The following is a 19,471-nucleotide window of genomic DNA, read 5'->3' on the forward strand; positions in this document are numbered from 1 at the left end:
AAACACAAACAAACAAACAAACAAACAAACCGTGTTCAGGGCAATCAGAAATAACTACAGACTTGGAAGCAACTTACCTATTTCCAAATCACTCTGGTCCTCAGAAGACAAGGCTGATGCCTCTTTTGTATGATTTGAGAAGGGCTAAAGGACCCCCGGACTGTCAGGTAAGTGAATGGGCACAGGAACAGTGGAAAACATCAGCTGCCCTCTCTTTTGCCGCTGGTTCTTGAGAAAATCCTGAGTGGGCTAGGCAGTGTCTACTTGTTACAATGTGTATCACGTTGGGAGAGTGATATCAGCATTCAGCCTGCTAACAGATCAACAGGGAATCAACAACAGTAGCAAAAACAGCAACCGCAAGAAAATATATACGGCCACAAAATAGTCATAGTTGTAACAGAAACAAGGAAATAAGTAATTACTATTTACTGAATGTTTATAATGCACCAGGCCCCAAACACTTGACCTCATTTAGTCTGTACTGTAACGTTGTCAAGGGTCTCTTATTATCCTTCTTTTTACATCAGGGAAGGCAAAACTCAGAAAGGTTAAATAACTTTCCCAAAGACACTTGGTTTTATGAGTTACCAAAGCCTGGTTTCTTCACCACTTCACTACTTTGCCTCTATGGGAAGTGCCCTATCTGCTGAGTTGGGACTTTGGAGGTGGGATGGTGAGAGGCTCATGAGGATCTAGTATCAGTTATTTCCAAGTGAGGGCACTTGTGGTGGTGGTGGTGGTGGTGTGTGTGTGTGTGTGTGTGTGTGTGTGCGCGTGCACCAGGTGTAGGGAGGGGAGGCAACCCTTGAATGGTCAGAAGGCAATGAGAAAGCCTGTATACCTTAGGGAAAACACAGAATGCAGGTTTTTCTTCTTTACAATTTTGTCCAGACGTCCTTCCCTTCCTTTCCCTTCCCTTCCCTTCCTTCCTTCCTTCCTTCCTTCCTTCCTTCCTTCCTTCCTTCCCTCCCTTCCCTTCCCTTCCCTTCCTTTCCCTTTCCTTTCCTTTCCCTTCCTTTTTTCCGTTTTCTTTTTTCTTTTCCTTTTCTTCTTCTTCTCTCTTCTAATTCTTCTTCTTCTTCTTCTTCTTCTTCTTCTTCTTCTTCTTCTTCAGAGAAAGAATTGAGACACAGAGAGGCAGAGGGAGAAGGAGAAAGACTCTTAAGCAGGCTCCATGTGGGGCTCAATATCACGACTGTGTGATTGTGACCTGAGCCAAAATCTGGAGTCAGATGCTTAACTGACTGAGGCCATCCAGGTTCCCCCCAGACTCTTTTCTAATGATCACACAAATTTGTGTAATTCTGGAATCCGTTAAGTGGAAGAGACCTTAGTGGTAAATTGTCTCTACAGTGTTTCTAATTAATAATTAATTAGTACTCAATTCTCTACCCCACATCTTTCAAAACAGAGAGCTACAAACTTAGCAGACAGTATTATGGGGAGATCCAGGATATTTGGGTAGTTTAAGGTCTAGGTACAGTCTATATGTCATGCTTGGCGGATGTCCACATATATCTTCTGCCCTTTGTATATTTTCCTCAACTTCTTGTTGCATGCAACAAGCCACTCTTAGCATCCTAAATCAACCCTGTGACTATTCCCAGGCCAGCCTTAAGCAGGAATGAGAACTTGGCACATGTCTCCACCCAACAGAAATCCCTCACTGTGATATTTGGACATTCTACCCAGAGGTTAGGAATTGAGCCCAAGTTAACTGAGATGATAACAGCTGATGAGTCTCCCGGCTGGGATTTATACACAAATCAGGGGGGATGTCAAACCCTGTACTCATTTTGCTACAACATGGTACTTCTTTCTTAAAGTCTCAGACTTGAAATTCCGTGATTCTCTAAGGATGACGTTGCAGGCATCAGGAGTGGCCACTGGGGAGCTACGTGAATTTTGGATGCCTAGTCTTTGCCTGACTTCTCTCCAACACCAGCCAGCAAGCATCTCTGCTTTTTTGCAGCACCATTGTATCCCCAGCTACTGAGTCATCTGACTAATTTCTGATCCAAAGATTTTTTTTCCCCCTAAGTGCTTTAGTACATTGCTCACTAGCATAAGAAAGAAAGCTCTAAGTACCATTTAAGGATGTGAATGACAAATCTGTTGGAATTAGAGTAACACAACCCCTCTCCCTGCCTAGAAGCTTCCTTCAGCAGAAGTCAGGGAGTAGCTTGAACCCTCCAAAGAGATGCCCTCTGCAGGCTCCCACTGCAAGGAGGAAAAAAACTGCCTGGGCACTAAGACTGCACCCCTGATAGAAGTCCATATCTCCCTCAGGAGTCAGATAGGAGCTTAGCAATCTCTATGCTGTTGCCAAGATCCTCACTACCAACCTTAGCACTCAAGTTTGCTCCACCCTACCCCACCTTGGGGACAATCAGGACTAATGTGACTGTGCCTTTTATGACAAAACTTCCAAGTCATTCCTCATTTCCCACGCTCAAACCCCACTATACCTTGTATATCACCTTTTTTGGATCCCAGTTCCTACTCTTTTCCATATTCTACAACATTTTTTATTATGTCCTTTTTTTAAAAAATTTATTTTAGAGAGAGAGAAAAAGTCTGAGCAGAAAGAGAGGGAGACAGAAGATCCCAAGCAGGCTCCACACTGTCAGCACAGAGCCCGATGGGGGCTTGAACTCACAAACCAATGAGATCATGACTTGGACCAAAATCAAGAGTTGGAGGCTTAACCAACTAAGCCCCTATTATGTTGTTTGATACTCAAGGTGAGTCATCAGCAAAATCCCCTGCATCCTCAACCTCTTCTCTGAGTATTCTCTTTGCGTCCTTGCTCTAAAGGAAGGTTACCCCTCCTTTGAAGTTGCCACTGTCCCTAAACTCTTCCTTGTTCCTTTTTGTTGCTTATGGAGCATTTATTTTTCAACTATTTTTGAGGGGGGTGTATATTATTAGTGAAAATAATCTTAGATGCAAGTGAACGTAAAACCAATTCAAACGAGATGTATTAAACACATGAATTAAAGAGAGGGTCACAAAACCCCAGTAAAGGTCATGCTAAAATGTGGGGACATCCAGAATAGCCAGAATAATGGCCTTTTAAAAAATGAAATATATTTGACACATAGCATTGTTTAAAGTCAAGGTGGACCACATATTGATTTGGTACTTTGAAAAAGAAAATTTTAATGTTTATTTATTTTTGAGAGAGAGAGAGAGAGAGAGAGCAGGGGAGGGGCAGAGAGAGAGGGAGACCCAGAATCCGAAGCAGGCTCCAGGCTCTGAGCTGTCAGCACAGAGCCCGATGCTGGCTCAAACTTGTAAACCACGAGAGATCATGACCTGAGCAGAAGTCGGACGCTTGACCGACTGAGCCACCCAGACAACCCTGAGTTGGTACTTTGGATGCTAGGTCTCGCTAAGGACCCACCCCTTACTCCCTGCTTTTGGGTTCATCAGGTGCTCTGTGTCATTTCCCCTCACTCATCAAAGACAGTAACTCCTGCTCACTTCCCTCTATTCAGCCCTGCTCCTTCATAATACTTGTCAATTTCAATATCCCTGAAGATGATCTTTCCAGCCCTTTCCAGGCACCATCCCCCATCAGCTGTTTACTTGTCTGTCTTTTTCTTACCAATAACTGTGACCTACCTTAAATCTAAATCCTAAACATTTCACTCTAACAACGACCTTCTATATTTCCAGTGCACTTCCTGTAGTAGCTTAGTTCCCATAACCGCCCACACCACCCAAGAAATGTTATCCGTGGATCCTCCCATCTTTCCGCACTCTCCCATCCCTTTTCTTCTTCACCACCACCCACTTTGCCAATCTTAATTTTCGTGGCTCATCATTATACTTCTGAAATCATTCTTACCTGCCTCCGGTCTCTCACGTTTCATTGTAAATTCTTTGTTAGTCCAGGAATTCTAGTTAAGTCCAAACCTTTACCAGCTCTTACCTTCTTGCCCACAACTGAACACAACAAGAGAAAGACACACAACCACGCTGACTGATTTCACTTTAAATTCATGCCTACTGCCCTTAAATGGTCCACAACGCTGTGCTGGAATTCGAACATACCCGGGCTCTTTCCTCTTAGACAATAATTTCATACTTTCCCTCTGTCCAAAAATATTCAACCCTTTCTCCACACTCCATATGCACATGACTATCTAGTGTCCTGTTTCACCGAGGAAAATGAAGCCATCTGAAGAGGTCTGCAGACTCCATTTTTACCACCTGCCTCCCTCTGTGGCGATACATTCCCTGATTTCCTGTTCTTGTGGGTAACTAAGTCTTTATTAACCTTTCCATTTGTGCACTCAATTCTGCCCTCTTGCTTACTTGAGAAACTGGCTTCAGAAATTCTCCCTTTTTTTGTGCATCCCCTTTGTCCTCTCTACTGAATGATCTTCATCAGCATACAAATAGATCGCAATTTCTTTCATCTGCAAAGCCAACAAAACAAATAAAGAAGCAGACAAAAACCTCTCCTGACCCCGCGTTCCCTTACACCTGCTGCTTCCTGTCTGTTCTTCGCTTTACAGGAAAACGCTTTCAAGAGTTGTGTGCCCTTAGCCAAATTCTCTTCTCACATCTCAAACTCCTTTCAGCTAGGGTTTTGCCCCAACTTCTCCACAGAAATGGCTCCTGTTGAGATCAGCAATGGCTTTCAAGTTGCCAAGTGTGTCGATCAATTCCAATTCCTTATCTAACTTGTTCTAGCAGCATGCGGCACTGTTAAACACCTTCTTTTCTTGGTGTCCAGGCCACTGTGCATGCGTGGCTCTCCTTCTACTTCATTGGTTACTCTTTCTCTCATCCTTGACTGTCCCTTTTTTAACCTCTTCACCCTCCGAACATTGGAGGCCCAGCCATCAGACCTTGGAACCCTTCTCTTTTCTGTCTGCACTCATTCCTTAGGTGCAGTATGTCCAGCCCGTTATGTTACCCTGAACTCCACACTCGTTAGTTCAACTGTCTAGACGATATCCGCATTGGATGTCCAATAGGTATCTTATATGTAACTGGGACCTGGTTTCCCACTCCTTGACAAATTTCCAGCTCCTTTCACAGACTTTTCTCTCTGACTTCATACCAAAACCCATGGTTTAGTCCTTGACTCTTCTCTTTATCTTGTAAGTCATTCATGAACTGGCATCCAATCCTGTTGTCTCAACTTCAAAACATATCCACTCTGTCTTCTTACCACCTCCACTATTACCAACATGCTGCAAACCATGATCATCTCTCACCTGGGTTATTGGAATATCCTCCTATTGGTTTTCCCTGCTTCCACACTCCTTTCACTGCAATCTAAATACAGCAACCAACAGGAGCCAATTATAATCCAGATCAGACGATACTCAAGAGTGAGAGCCAAAGTTACTGCGATGATCTACAGGCATCTATATGGTCTGGCTCTGAACCCATTTCCTAGTACTCTCCCTATTATGCCCTCCCTTCCACCTGCACCGGCCTCTTCACAGTTCCTTGAATAGGCCAAACCTACGCCCCCTCCCCCCCAAGACTTTTGCCTTTACTGTTTCCTCTTTCAGAAGTGCTATTTCCCCTAAATATCTGCCTAAGTTTCTCCCTTACCTTTTTCAAGTCTGTTGTGCCAATATTTACTTCTCAATGCCACTCTTCCTCAAATGTCAACTCGTACACGCTTTTCCTGTCTCCATTCCTTGCTTGACCCTTTCTCTTTACCACTCACTACAGCTAGCATTCTTAACTACAGTGTTATCTTACATACTGCCCACTCCTCCACCACTAGAAGGTGATCTCCTTGAGGGCGGCTATTGTTTGTTTATCCGTTCTTGCACCTCTAGCTCCCCAGATTCGTAACTGGGACACAGGAAGTGCAGAAAAACTAGTTATCGATGCAATTAATGATTTGGGAATGTGGGCCAAAAGTCTTGAACAGTACAACAGGGTAGATCCTTGTTGAAAGAATAGAGAAACCGCAATTCTATTGCATCAATACAGATTCAAGGCCCATTTAAAATGTTTATAGAATGAAATTCATGAAATAAAATTCCTCATCCAGATTTCAATATCCTCCTCTGCCAAGCCTTTCATCTTTGCCTGAAGGGAACATAGCGGGGGTCTGGAAGCTCAGTTACCTTTGTGACTTAGGAAGGGATGGATAGACGTTGTCAGCTTGTGACAAGTGGGTCCAGTTTTTTTTTTTTTCTAACTTAAGCATTATCAGAAGGGCCTATGCCATGATTAGGCAATCCTCTAAGATGGCGTAGTTTTCCAGCACTACGAAATTATAGCTATTTTGGTATTTTTATCAATATAGGTGAAAATTATAGTTATTGTACCCCATAGAAGAGAAAGATTACTGTTATTAGAAATGCTATGGAGATTAGTCACACGCTGGCCTAAGCTATGCCAGCACGAATGCATAGCTACCACAGCTAATGGTATTTATGCTGTGCCTATTATTTCTTGACGGTTGGAAGGCTAGGACGCCCCATGGGTTTTGCTCAGGGAACTTCTGAAGGTTGAGAAGAACCAGGGATTGAAAAGCCAGTGGAGTTTTCCTGGAGAGCTGAAGCCTTTCGATTTGGAACAAAGATGGCAATTTGTCTGCAAGTGTTCAGACAGTATCTGCCTTCTAGAGGGTTTATTGAAACAATCTCCGGCAAGTTTTTCTGGATGGCTAAACCCACATGTGTATTTATAGTTAATTTTCATATCATTTACATATGCCTATATCCACTCTGTCTACTGTTCTCAGCACATTTTCAAGTAAAAAATGCATTGTTGATACTTTTGAGGTTTGTCCTTTTCTCAGACTCTTTTTTTCCCCCCTTGAAGTCCTCTCTTTAATCATTATCACTGATGTGACTTCTGGACATCACTGGGCAAGAGTGGGTGGTGGGGTGGAAGGACTGGATGAAGAATGGGCTACAGAATCTGTGCTTAAGACATAATGATGGAATAGCCCCTTGCTTCTTCCTGTTACTCCAATACATATTTATATCTTGATGCTTTTGCTTCCTCAGTCTGATGGACTCTTCCAATATCGTAGTCCTTCTTCAAGGTTTAATGGACATGATGCTGCCTCCATTAAGAGTTTACTGATTACTCCTCTTCCTCGGTTCTCACGGTGATTTTCTCTTACCTTCACTGCAATGTTTATTTCTTTTGTTGGCCACATAGCCACGGTTAGTCATGTTGACCTGTCTGCCTCATCTGTTGAATTGTAAGCTCTGAAGTTAGGAAACTGCTCTGAATATCCTCTCAATATCCTCTACAATGCCCAACCTCTGGCTCTTTCCAGTGAACTACTCAGTAGGCACGTGGTGGATACATGAGCAGATGTTATTAAGCACAGTTGTCTTGTGCTTTATGAAGTCTCCCCAGGTGTTCCTGTACCCCCCAGCTCACTTAATAGAAAGGAGTGACGTGAGTTGTCTGCTGTGAATCCCACATGGTCATCTGAGGGGACTCTTTGACCTTGATGTTTTCAGCACATCTGAAATCTCAGAATGCTGCCACGGGTTATGCTTTAAAGAGGATCTTATTTAACATTTGGCCTAAATTGAGGTTGAACCCAATCCTAGATTCCCACATGGGCATCCCTTTTTAGCTGACATTTTTCTAACCCTGACATCTAGAGACACTCAAGAGCTTGCTATGTTAAACAACTAAGTTTTCACACATGTATTACAGGGTGAGTTTGGACCGCCACACAATACTCGAGCTTTTCTAATGTTGACTGGTGTATCGATTCCAAGCTTGAACACCATTCAACTTTCAATTCTAGAAAGTCCTCTGACCTACCTAATGCATTGGAACATTTTCTTGGAAGAGGCTTTCAGGATAATACACAAAACAAAACTGAAGAAAATTCTGGCTTTGCTCTTTTATTTGGCCGGGTACTTAATCTACCTGGATCTGAGGTAGGGATTATGCTTACCTTTAGGGCTATTGCAAGGATTTATCGGTAAAATGTGTGAAAATCGGTAAAGCGGTTTACAGTGCCCAGAACAAAATAGTTTCTGGATATAAGGCAGAACTTCCCAATCAATTAATCAACAACTATTATTAACTGTTTGCATTGTTGCAACCTAGTATCAGACATTATGTAGAAAGAGGGATATAAGGGATGTGCGTAATGTATTTCTACAAAAATAGACCATGTTGTGAAAGCACTTTCCCTCCATTTACAAACAGGATTATGTCCCATGCTGCAGCTATTTTAGGAAAGTGCTTTGCGATGAAGCAACAAATCCTGATTCCATCTGTCACGGGTTCCAATTTAACTGGGGCCATTTCACGGGAATTGAAATGTTCAGAAGTCTGTAGGTGGCATAAACCAACACTTCAGGTTTATTTTAAGCTTAAAATCCCAATCCATGCTAATGTTCAGGGAAAACTGATGATATCAAGTTCCAATTTCATATGATTGTCCTTTCTACACACTGCCCCAAATCCCATCTTTTTTTTTTTTAGAATGAATTTTCAAAGAGATGATAAAGACTTTAATTTTTCTTTTATTTGTTCTCTGCATTCCGATGATGCAATGATAAATTAACCTCTGTAGACTTTACATGAATATCTAACAAACACAACGTTTTAAAATGTAATATAGATTTTAAAAGAAGCAACAGAATCATTCCTTCCCGGTCTTTCCATTCATAGGCACTGTGCAGTGAACTGACTAAAAAATAAATAAGGCAGAAGCCCATTTCCTCTCTCCCTTAGTGATAATCCCACAGTCTCAATTCAGTCTGAACCAACAGGTTGCTATGGCAGCAGGAGAGTCAGGGTTACGGCACTGAACGCTTCTGCAATGTGAAATCAGCACAGTGCACGAGGTGCTCCAAAATTCATGAGACTGGGGGAAGCAATTTTGTGCTTTAAACTCCAGGCTTTCTGCATCTTCAAGAAAATGAAAATAAGAAGGTGGAGGTGCCAATCTGAGCCTCTGTGATGGTTTTGCAGCCTTTCCAAAGTTTTAGATGAAGCAAGCATGATCTGTGCTTTTTATTTATTGAGCTTGAGATTTGGTTCTGATAAGACTCGTTATTAAAGGAAAGTTACAGGTACACAAAAATGAAGAAGAGTTTCTAATTTTGCGTTCTGCATTTCTATTCATTTCCAGTGAGAGCTAATCTAAAGGTTTAATTTAAAAAAATATAAATGTTCAGATATACTCAGGCTGTATTATATAACTGGAAACCTTGAAGCACAGAATTCAGTACCATAGAAAATATTTTCTTTGGAGTCTATCCTCCTTATGTGAAAAATGCCTTTTTAATAGGATATGTGTAAATATTTGTGATATATGATATATATGTGATAATGTGTGTGAATACATATTATATACATGTACATAATATATGTTCATTAAAAAGGCATTGTTCACATAATGAATAGACGCATGGGATGCACTCCCCATATGTTAGTCTTACAAGTATCCATATGTAAATATACATAAGTATACTGATAATTTATTCTCCATATTTAAAATCTTAATAAGTTGAATGATTGCTGCTATCACCTACTATGCCCTCTCGCTTCTTTCTTCATAAGGAATGTTTCTCTCCCCTTTACCTGGCTGAAATAGTAACCTGCATCCTATGGATGAAGCTGTGACTATAAAATTAAAGAAACATAGCTGCAAAGAGAGAGGTAAGCCAGCAGATCAGCTTGATTTCGTAATTTCACAGTTTCTTCTTATTTGCCGTAACCCGCGAGTATTTGGGAACGAGGGGTGCATTAGGGCGGGAGATGTGTGGTGTATAGTCCATTCTGAAACCACATACCTCCATGGAGATGCTCCAATAGGGATTTCAGGGGAGGAAGGATGTTCCACCATGATGTTTCATACCTCGGCGACCTGTCAGATACCATTCCTTCCATCTGGATGGCCCTCCGTCTTGTCTTTCGGTCAAGCTTTTGCTCAATCTTTGAGATGCAACTTTGTGAAAGCTTTTCAGATGTTGCTTTATTTTATGTCCCTCCCTGTACACTCTGCCTTCACCATCCTCCCAGAGTTAGTCTTATTCTCCTTTGTGGTGACTATTCCTTCAATAGTACCTGCCGCCTGCTGTCATAATTATCTGCTTATGAGTAACTCTGTGATAAAATACTGAATCTCTTGAGCACAGGGAACAGGGAACAGTAGTGAAAAACTATGTATTTTTTGGCTTTTGAATGCTCAGCATCCCGCTTCCTCTTTCCTCTGGTCACACCCCTCACGTTGCTTTGGGGACTGTTTTCTCCGCATATCCTGTATGTGTGTTGGGCCTAGTAACTGTGGTACCTCCCCACTTGCAACCACAAAGCCATGTGGAGTTTGATCAATCATGGTACCCCATCCTCTTGTTTTTGTGATGGCTCAGGGACAGGCATGTGATCCCAGCCAGGCTAATTAGAGCTTTCCCCCTAAGAATTTATTGGACTGCCAGGCCCAAGGCCATGAAGGACACGACAGACAGAGGAATGTGTCCCAAAGGAGCTGAGATGAGACGGAATGTACCAGGGCCATTTATTAACTTCTGACAAACTTAGAGAGATCACACTGTGAGTTAGACCTGCCTGGAAAACCAGCAGGGCAAACGGCCTTCGGTTGGACAAGTGACATCATCCCACAATGCCAGTAGAGTGTTCCAGAAAGCAGACCCTGAGATGGAAGCAGGGGTGCAAAATGTTTCTTGGGTGCTATGTCTTAAAGTAAAAGGAAGCGTTGGTCTGCACTCTTGAGAGCTTCCTAGGTAAAATCTGAAACTGATCTCGGCACATGGAGGGCAAGGAGAGACTGAAGGAAGAGGCTGGTCACTCCAGACTGGCAGATGGCAGGTCTGATAAGCAAGGAAACTTACATCCGAGGCTTGTCCTGGGCAGTTGCAAGATGGGTAGGTCCCTGCATCTGCCTGCCAGAATCGTAAAGGATTCTATAGAGGCCTTGACTTGGTTCGGTCACATTCACTCTGGATGGTCTCAATAACACCTTCCGCTCTCAAGGCCATGTCCTGGGAACAGCTCCCACTGAGGCAACTGTGGGAAACGCATACATCCTAAGGGCAGGGGAGGGAGGGAGGAGCCTCTGATCGCTGAGTACACTTGACCTCTCAACTACCTCCTCCAACAGGGCAGAAACAGGATGGGCAGGGGAATCTGAGACTGAGATATAGACATGGAATTCACTGCTGGTCCAGTGAAACATTCCAGAGCAAGCCTTGTCTGTTAGCTTAGTCCTGCATGGGCAGCAATGGCCAGGACCCTATACCTTCTTGCACTGGCAGGAGGCCACCACAAGAAGACCATGGCTAGGTTATCGTAACAGTCCCTTGCTCAGACATTGGTCGAAGCCACCCAAGAACAGCATGACGCCAGCTTGAAAGTTGAGGCAGACTCTGAAGGAGTTAATTGTTGGAGGCTCTCAGCGGATCTCTGACACCAGGGCAGAGTTGTGTTTTGAAGCAGGATTTGAGAGATGCACCTCCACCTCTGCAACATGGAGACCGGAGGGAGATGATGACATCGCTTCAGAGGACCCCAATTCTTTCCTGGGTTTCCTAGAGCACTTGGGCCTTCCCCTACCTCTTGCTTTATACACCAGACACTACTTTAAGGAGAAACTCTGGGGAGGTGGGAGAATATCTCAATGATCCCGTAGTTGTAACACATTGAAGGTCATTTCCTGAAAAGCCTTTATTTTTTTTTAGTTAGTTTGTTTATGTATGTATGTATGTATGTATGTGTGTAGATGACACGCACATGCGGGTGGGGGAGAGATAGGAAGAGAGGGAGAGAGAGAGAGAGAATCCCAAACATCAGCGCAGAGCCCAATACGGGGCTTGATCCCATGAACCGCGCGGTGGAGACCTGAGCTGAAATCAAGAGTTGGACACTTAACCAACTGAGCGACCCAGGCCCATGTATACATGTATTCAGGCACGTGTATCCAGATGCCAAGGGCAGGGGAGAGACTGAAGAGCCTTAAACGATTGTATTGGACATTAGTCTAATTTGTTTTTCTTGTAATCCGGCGATCAGGGTTCAGGAGGATGAGTGGGATAGTTATAGGCAAAATAAAGATTTTATATGTAAATGCAAGTTAAATTTTGTGACCCTGCCATTACTGTGATCACTGTTGGAATTATAATGTGCTGCCAGCAAATGGCTACAAAAAAAGAGCACTTTTTAAACACCTTTTTTTATTTTTTTGGCCATGAGTTTGTGCAAAGTACTTCCAGGAGATGGCTATTTTTAAGATTTTACTTGTTGGTTTTTTTTGTTTGTTTGTTTTTGTTTTTCGTTTTTTTTTTTTTTTTGGTGGTTACAAGTGTTGTGGGAAAGAGGGAAAAAATGCTACTCCCTATTGCTTTCTTCTCATAATATGTTTCTTCCCGTGCATATGTATTGTAAATCAACAACCGAGTGTAAGAAAGAGAATGGGGTCTTTGCAGTAACAGCCTATTGGATGGTGACTCTCGCCTGAGAATTTGAGACCAATGCGATTGATTGATTGCACGGTACAGGTCGTGGCTCACATATTCTTACTGGATGGCAGGACACAGCGATGTTTCGACAGCCTGGGTGTCGACTCTCTGTCATGATTGCAGCCACCCCAAGCTCAGGAGTCATGTGACTACCTCGAACTGCAGGAGAAATCATAGCAGGTTATTACAGCCGAAGCCAGGAGAATGGGAACTCTGCTTACTGTTTTATTCATTCATTCATTCTACCTTGTTCTGCTCCCATCTATTCATTCATCCATTTGCATTTTGCTATTGAAATCATTCCATTCGTTACCAGTTGTTTGTTAAATGTAGGGCACTGTTAGGATGACAAAGATAAGGAAACACAAACTTTTTCCTTGAAGAGGCTCATAATCTAGTTTGGGCAACTGCCTTATACAAGTGCTTGTTTGGGGAAAAAAAATGTGAAATAAGAGAAATGAGGCATGTAGGGGATAGTCTGTGAAAGTTTTAATTTGTCTGCTTCACGAAGTCAATCCAGAAAAAAACTTGATATGAATGAACAAGGCAACAAGACACACACATCAAATCAAATCAAACTAAAACGAAAACAGAGCGGGTGCAAAGTAGAACTAATTTACAGACACATCTGGAAAGGCCTAGCAACTTTTATTCAAACTGTCCAGTGTTTGGTGGCCTCCCCCACCTTCTTGCCTCAAGCCTCTCTCTCCCTTTACCCTCTTTGAGGATTCTGGGGCAATATAAAAACATCCTGAGAGTTGCGCTCTTGAAATAATGAGGTGTCCTGTTAGCCCAGGGGCTGGCCCTGGTTTCTGCTGGAGGATGATGCTGGGAGTAGGGTCTGTGGCAAGCCTGAGATGCTTCCTGTGGGCCTCATCTCTCCCTGTGTCCTGGCCCAGCCAGCCCTGCTCATACTTTGGTGTGCATGTGGAGCCTGGAGAACTTGGTGAAATGCAGATTCTGGGTCAGTAGATCTGGGGTGGGGCCTGGGGTAACAAGCTCCCAGGTGAGGCCGATATGGCTGGTCTAGTCTGAGACCTACAGTTTGAATAGCAAGGCCCAGCAGCTTACTATTTCTGGGTGGGGTCGGGGAGAGCGTAGAGGGGCCCCTGCAACCCTGTCACTCCCGCCGGTCCTGTATCAGCCTGAGACAATTGAGACATAAATGGATTTTCTTTGGCATCACTAGATTCTTTTTATTTTTTGCCCTTTCTCTTTCTGGGCTCCCTTTGTGTCTTCCACCGGTGCCCAGTATCTTCTACACTCACCTTTATCTTCTTCCTCTAAGAACAACGGGTGAGCAATCAGAAGACCCGAGTCCACATCCTGGTGGCAGTTGTGTACGTCGGGCACTTTACGCCCAATCTCAGTTTCCTCATCTGTAAGAGCAGTCAGGGACCAGGTGGTTAATAGACTTACCCACTTCGGCACAAGCATTTATATGTCTATGAATGTCTCGTCTATGAAGACACTGTTGTCATTTTATGCTGCTGTATCCTTTCCTCCCCGGGAGGATCGCACTGGATTTACACTTCTCTCTGATGGTGGAATGAAAGATTTAAATCCCTGATGATGGATGGCTTTACCGCCAAATATGTAGTGGGTGGGAATAGATGCCCTTCTTAATGCCTCTGAATGTTTGGTGTCTCCAAAGGGTACAACTGGTGGTTTTGGATGGGAGTAAGAAAAGAGGAAACAATCATACTGTTTTCTTTTTTTCAGGAATAACATCATTCAGGCTTCTTTAAGAGTGATAGGGGGATGGTGTGTGAAAGTGCCAAGGTCCAACGGCACATATCCAGGGTTCTGGAATGACATCCTGACCTTATGGGAATTTTATCTACTAATTGTAAAAGGAACAAATAGGTGACTCATGCAATCTTTGATAGGTCATGGGGCATTGGGAGCATAGTGTTTTCGGTTATAAAGTTCATGGAATTAGAGGCATCTGGGCAGCTTAGTTGGTTAAGCATCCGAGCCTTTTCTTTTTTAATGGTTTTATTTATTTTTGAGACAGAGAGAGACAGAGCATAAGCAGGGGAGGGGCAGAGAGAGAGGGAGACACAGAATCGGAAGCAGGCTCCAGGCTCCGAGCTGTCAGCACAGAGCCCGATGTGGGCCTCAAGCTCACAGACTGTGAGATCGTGACCCGAGCTGAAGTTGGACGCTCAACCGACTGAGCCACCCAGGTGACCCAGCATCCCACTCTTGATGTCAGCTCATGTCAGGATCCCAGGGTTGTGAGACTGAACTCAGCATCGGGCTCTGCACTGAGCACGAGCCTGCTTGCGATTCTCTCTCTTCCTCCGCCCTTCTCCCCCCCATGCACATGTGCACTTTCTCTCTCTAAAATAAAAAATAAACTGATAAAGTTCACCGTATTAATTAATCCAACCACCCACTCTGTGAATTAAACATGGTCTCTGTCCCCAGTCTTCTTTATCTCATTCTGATGAGCAACTTCCTGGGATCAGTGGGAACAAAGAATTCTACCAGAGATGAGAAGAGTGAGAACGTGGGGCTATGTAATCTGAAGAAATATTGATTTAAAAAAGAAATAAAGAAGGAAGAATTTTTTTTTTCCATTCTTTCCCCTATGGTGCGTATATAGTGTCTCCACAAGACATCACTGAGAGCTGCCTCTAGGACAATGACCATGCCTTATATGTGTTTTTGAACATATTAGATCCTTAAGCATTTTATATGCAGTGAAGGATTAATAGAGTACCTCGATGCCGAGGGCTTATAACCTATGCAGCCTAAGTGCTAGCCATCAAAGAGAAAGCAGCTATAGATGCTGGGACAGAGAGCCTAAGTGTGAAAGCCACCAGTGATTCGCCTTCCGGTGGCTTCCATGGCACTTACTACCTAGTTCTACTTCCTGCCACTGGTGCCCCCCGTCGGTGATCTATGTGAACAGATCCAGAGCTGTGGATGGACGACAGGGGCTCAAAATGGAAGACCCTATGTCTCTGCTTACTGAGAGCAGTTCAGGTTTGAGCCTATTGTCCTGGTGACTTGTCTGTTTAACATTTTCTTGAATTTTTCATTTTTTAAGGAAACGTTGCAATTAGAAGTTACATTTATATAAATGGGGATGGGGTTCAGTAGATGTCTGCTCTATACTTCCAATTTCTGTCGTGCTTGCAGAGTTTTGAGATCCCTGCGCAGAGAACAGAGTTTTTCAACACACAGTTGCAAGACAGTTAGCAGTAATTCATTTCTCTTTCCCATCCCCTTCTAGATGCGAGGTAACAATTACTTTCCTTTCAAAGACAGCCCAAAGGATGCTTGTGGACAAGCCAAGGACACGCACACAAGAATTTAAGGGAAGCTAATGTTTCTTCCCAGTTTCAGATGGTTGTGAAGGCAGCATTTGAAACTGTTGCCCTTGCTAGCTTTAGTCGTGCTACCCCGTGATGCCATGACCTTGGTTGTGATTCAGAAAGTTGCCCAAACTGCCACATGGTGGGATTTGGGGTCAGTGGGAAACCACAAATTGGAGGTTCGGTGAATATGAACTATGTGTGGGAATAGAGACTGTTATTCTGTCATAGAGTGTTTAGAAATAACTCATTCTTGCTATGAGTTATTGCTTATAATTTATTTATGTTGCAAGTCAACAGCTGCTCATTTTGTCTATTGATGTGTTTTAAACTTTCCCAATAAATCTTTAAAACAGAAATGAGCTAAAGAATGGTAAGAGTAAAATGCTTAATGATAAATTAATCGTTAAACTTCCATTTCTCAAGAAAATTGACGATGAACTTTTACTTTGCTCAAAATGTTGCCCACATTTGTCATCCATCACGAGAACTCTAGTAATAAAACTGACCACATGAAAAGCAGAAGACAAAAATCTTCTGAAGTAACATCAGCTACTATTTCAAAATTCAGTAATTGTTTTGTGGAAATTGTGCCCAGAGACAATGGTTTCCTATGTGTCTGTAGACGACTTAGTTACATATCATGACTTTTCATTTAGATCAAGCTACTACATTTCTAAATTAATTTAACTGAGTTTTCATTCCGAGCCATAGTTGTTAATGTGTGAGTTCCATGAACTGAAGGACCTTGTAAACAAACTATGCCAGTTTAATACCCGTTATTAGGTATTTTGATAGAAAATTAGTTAACTAATTAATTTAATTCCAGTATTTTTTGTCATTTCTGATGCTTTGTTCCCCTCCTAATGCCCATGAGTATTTAAGCCTTCAAAAAACACAGTTCACTCACGGTTGTTTCAGTGGGATTTTTAGGAAGGAACAGAGAGAAACAGATCAGTTTCCAGAGCAAGGAAGTGTAGTTCCGGAAGTGGCACAGCGTCACATCTGTGTCATTCTGTTGGTCAAAGCAAGGCATGGAGTCAACCCAGATTCAAGGGGTGAAGAAAGAGACTCCATAGGTGATGGAAAGGGCTGCAAAGTCACATTGTAAAGGGACCTAGATAAAAAGAAGGCAATAATTGTGGCCACAATTTTGCCCCTTGAAAGTTACACCCAGAAATGTTACAGATTCTGTGTCCCATGTCTTTAATTAATAATCCCCTTTCCATTCCCAGGTAAGGGAAGTCTGATCAATTTCTCCCTTTAATAGATTCGTAGCTATCTTCTTTACCTCCAGTTGGACCCACTTCTATCCATCCTCTCTAATGTGAATTATACCTAATCTGAATATATCACTCCATTGTTTAAAAGTTTTTAATGGCTTCTCATAATCTTGGAGATAAAGTTGTTCACAATCTGTGAGATATCTTGGCATTGTAGCGTGGTTCACGGTCTTGTGCCTGTCTCTGTTTCCAAACTTGTTTTCTGCCACTCTCCAAAATGCTTTTTTAGTCTACAGTGGATTCTCCTACCTGCAATTCTCCAAATATGCTATAATTTCTCAATCTACTGAGGCTTTACAAATACCGTCCTATTGCCTTGCAGAAAAAAAAATCCTTTATTATCCCCAACTCCTCACTCCCTTAACTTTTCTGTTTGGCAAACACTTACTCTTCAAGGTCTAGCTCATGTGTCATTTCCTCCAGGAAGCCTTCCTTATACCCCCAGACTGTGAGGGCCCTTTTCTATGTGCTCAATAATCCTCTAAATAATTGTATGGTAGCAGTTATCACACTGTACCACAATTAAGATACAATTTCTAACTTGCCTGCTATGCTATGAGATCATGGAGGGAAGGAACCACATCTCAGACATCTGATTAGTTCTTTTTATAGTGTCTAGCCTGCAGAATATTTTTTGTTATTTTTTTCCATAGAGAAATGAAATTAGAATATATGTAATTACACAAAAGGTAGAAAATTTAAATTATCCCTGCTTTGAAGTCTATCAACTCTCTCTCCTGTAATTAATCATCGCTTCTAGAAATTCACTTAAGATGTATCAAACAAGGTAATAATGCAATTTTTCAACAAAGAAGATTATTGCTTGTACTTGTAAATGGAGCAGATGCTTGACTATTAGTTCAAGTTTAAGTCTACAACATTGAAAATTCAGGTCAGTGCTTTAATTTGTGCACTGGAAGATTTCTGCTATGGAATAAAAAGTGGGCTCTCTAAAGATATTTTTGGTGGTAGGGTGAGGGGGGTGGCAATTCTTTCATAAGAACAAAAAGTGTTACAGACGTGTTTTTAAAATTTTAATATTAAATCATGTAATACTTGAAAAAATAGAAGAATTCATCATCCAGACTTAATTGATTATGTCATTTTGTTATAAGTACATCTTAACTCCTTTATGCAGAAAATGTTACAAATATACCTTACCATCTCCCCCATTCTATTCCTCTCATTTCCCTCTAGATAAAATAATTTATTTATTTGTTTGTTTGTTTAAAGATAATTATTGAATTCCTACCTTTTATCATCAGGCACTCTTCTAGGTATGTAAATGTCCTCATGAAATATACAGTCTAATTTCTGATTGTAAGCTCCACTCATCAAAGCAGTGTATGCCATATCAATGTGTGTATCTCTATAGTTACCATATGTACGTGTATTAATAAATGAGTTTAATGATTTTAAATTAATATTTTAAATTATTTTAAATTAATTAAATTAATAAATAGCATCATTTATTATTAATATATGGACTTAGCATAAATTATATTAAATGACATATGATGTAAATGATATGCTATCAGAATGTCCTTTCCAACTTTCTTCTGATAATTATGTTCTATGATTTTCCTTGTTCATCTACTTAGTTCATTCATTTTATAGTATTTCACCGTATATTTTGACTACATATAATTTATCTATTCCCTTCCTGGTGGATAGTAAGGTTGTTTGCACTGTTTTGATATCACAAATAGTACATGTGCATATTTGAATGTGCCTCTGTGCATATAAGTACCTTTCTCCTGGAAAGCAACATAAACATGAAGTTGCTGGGTCAAAAGTCATGTACAATTGGAACAATATACATTCTTATTACAATGTATGACTACTCCATTTCCCTAATCACCATCAATACCCCAGTGATTTTCATCCCAGTGTCATGGGTGACTGGGAAATACTTTGCTTCTTTAGCGATGCCTTAATTTTCTCTTCTGAGAAAATTATAGATCTTTTTCAGTCTCTTACAGGATCACTTTCTTTCTCATATTGATTTGTAAGATTTATTTTATTTTAAAAATAAATTGGGGTGCCTGGATGGCTCAATGGGTTAAGCATCCATCTTGGGCCTAGGTCATGATCTCCCTGTTCCCGAGTTTGAGCTCCCCATTGGATTCTGTGCTGTTTCAGATTCTGTGTCTCCCCCTCTCTGTCTCTCCCCCACTCGTTCTCTCTCTCTCTCTTTCAAAATTAAGTAAACATTAAAAAATTTTTAAAAATAAATGAAGGATATTCATCTTTGGTGGTTATAAACTTTTAAAACCTTTCAAGCTATGCTTTATCTCTAACTTTCCTTATGATGTCTTATATTGTGCATAAGGTTTTTAATTTTTAAGATAGTTTAATTTTAGCGTTTTTCTTCTTTATGTTTTGTACATTTTGCTTCTTCTTTATGAAC

This window comes from Prionailurus viverrinus, chromosome C1, assembly GCF_022837055.1.
Source record: "Prionailurus viverrinus isolate Anna chromosome C1, UM_Priviv_1.0, whole genome shotgun sequence".
NCBI lineage: Eukaryota > Metazoa > Chordata > Mammalia > Carnivora > Felidae > Prionailurus > Prionailurus viverrinus.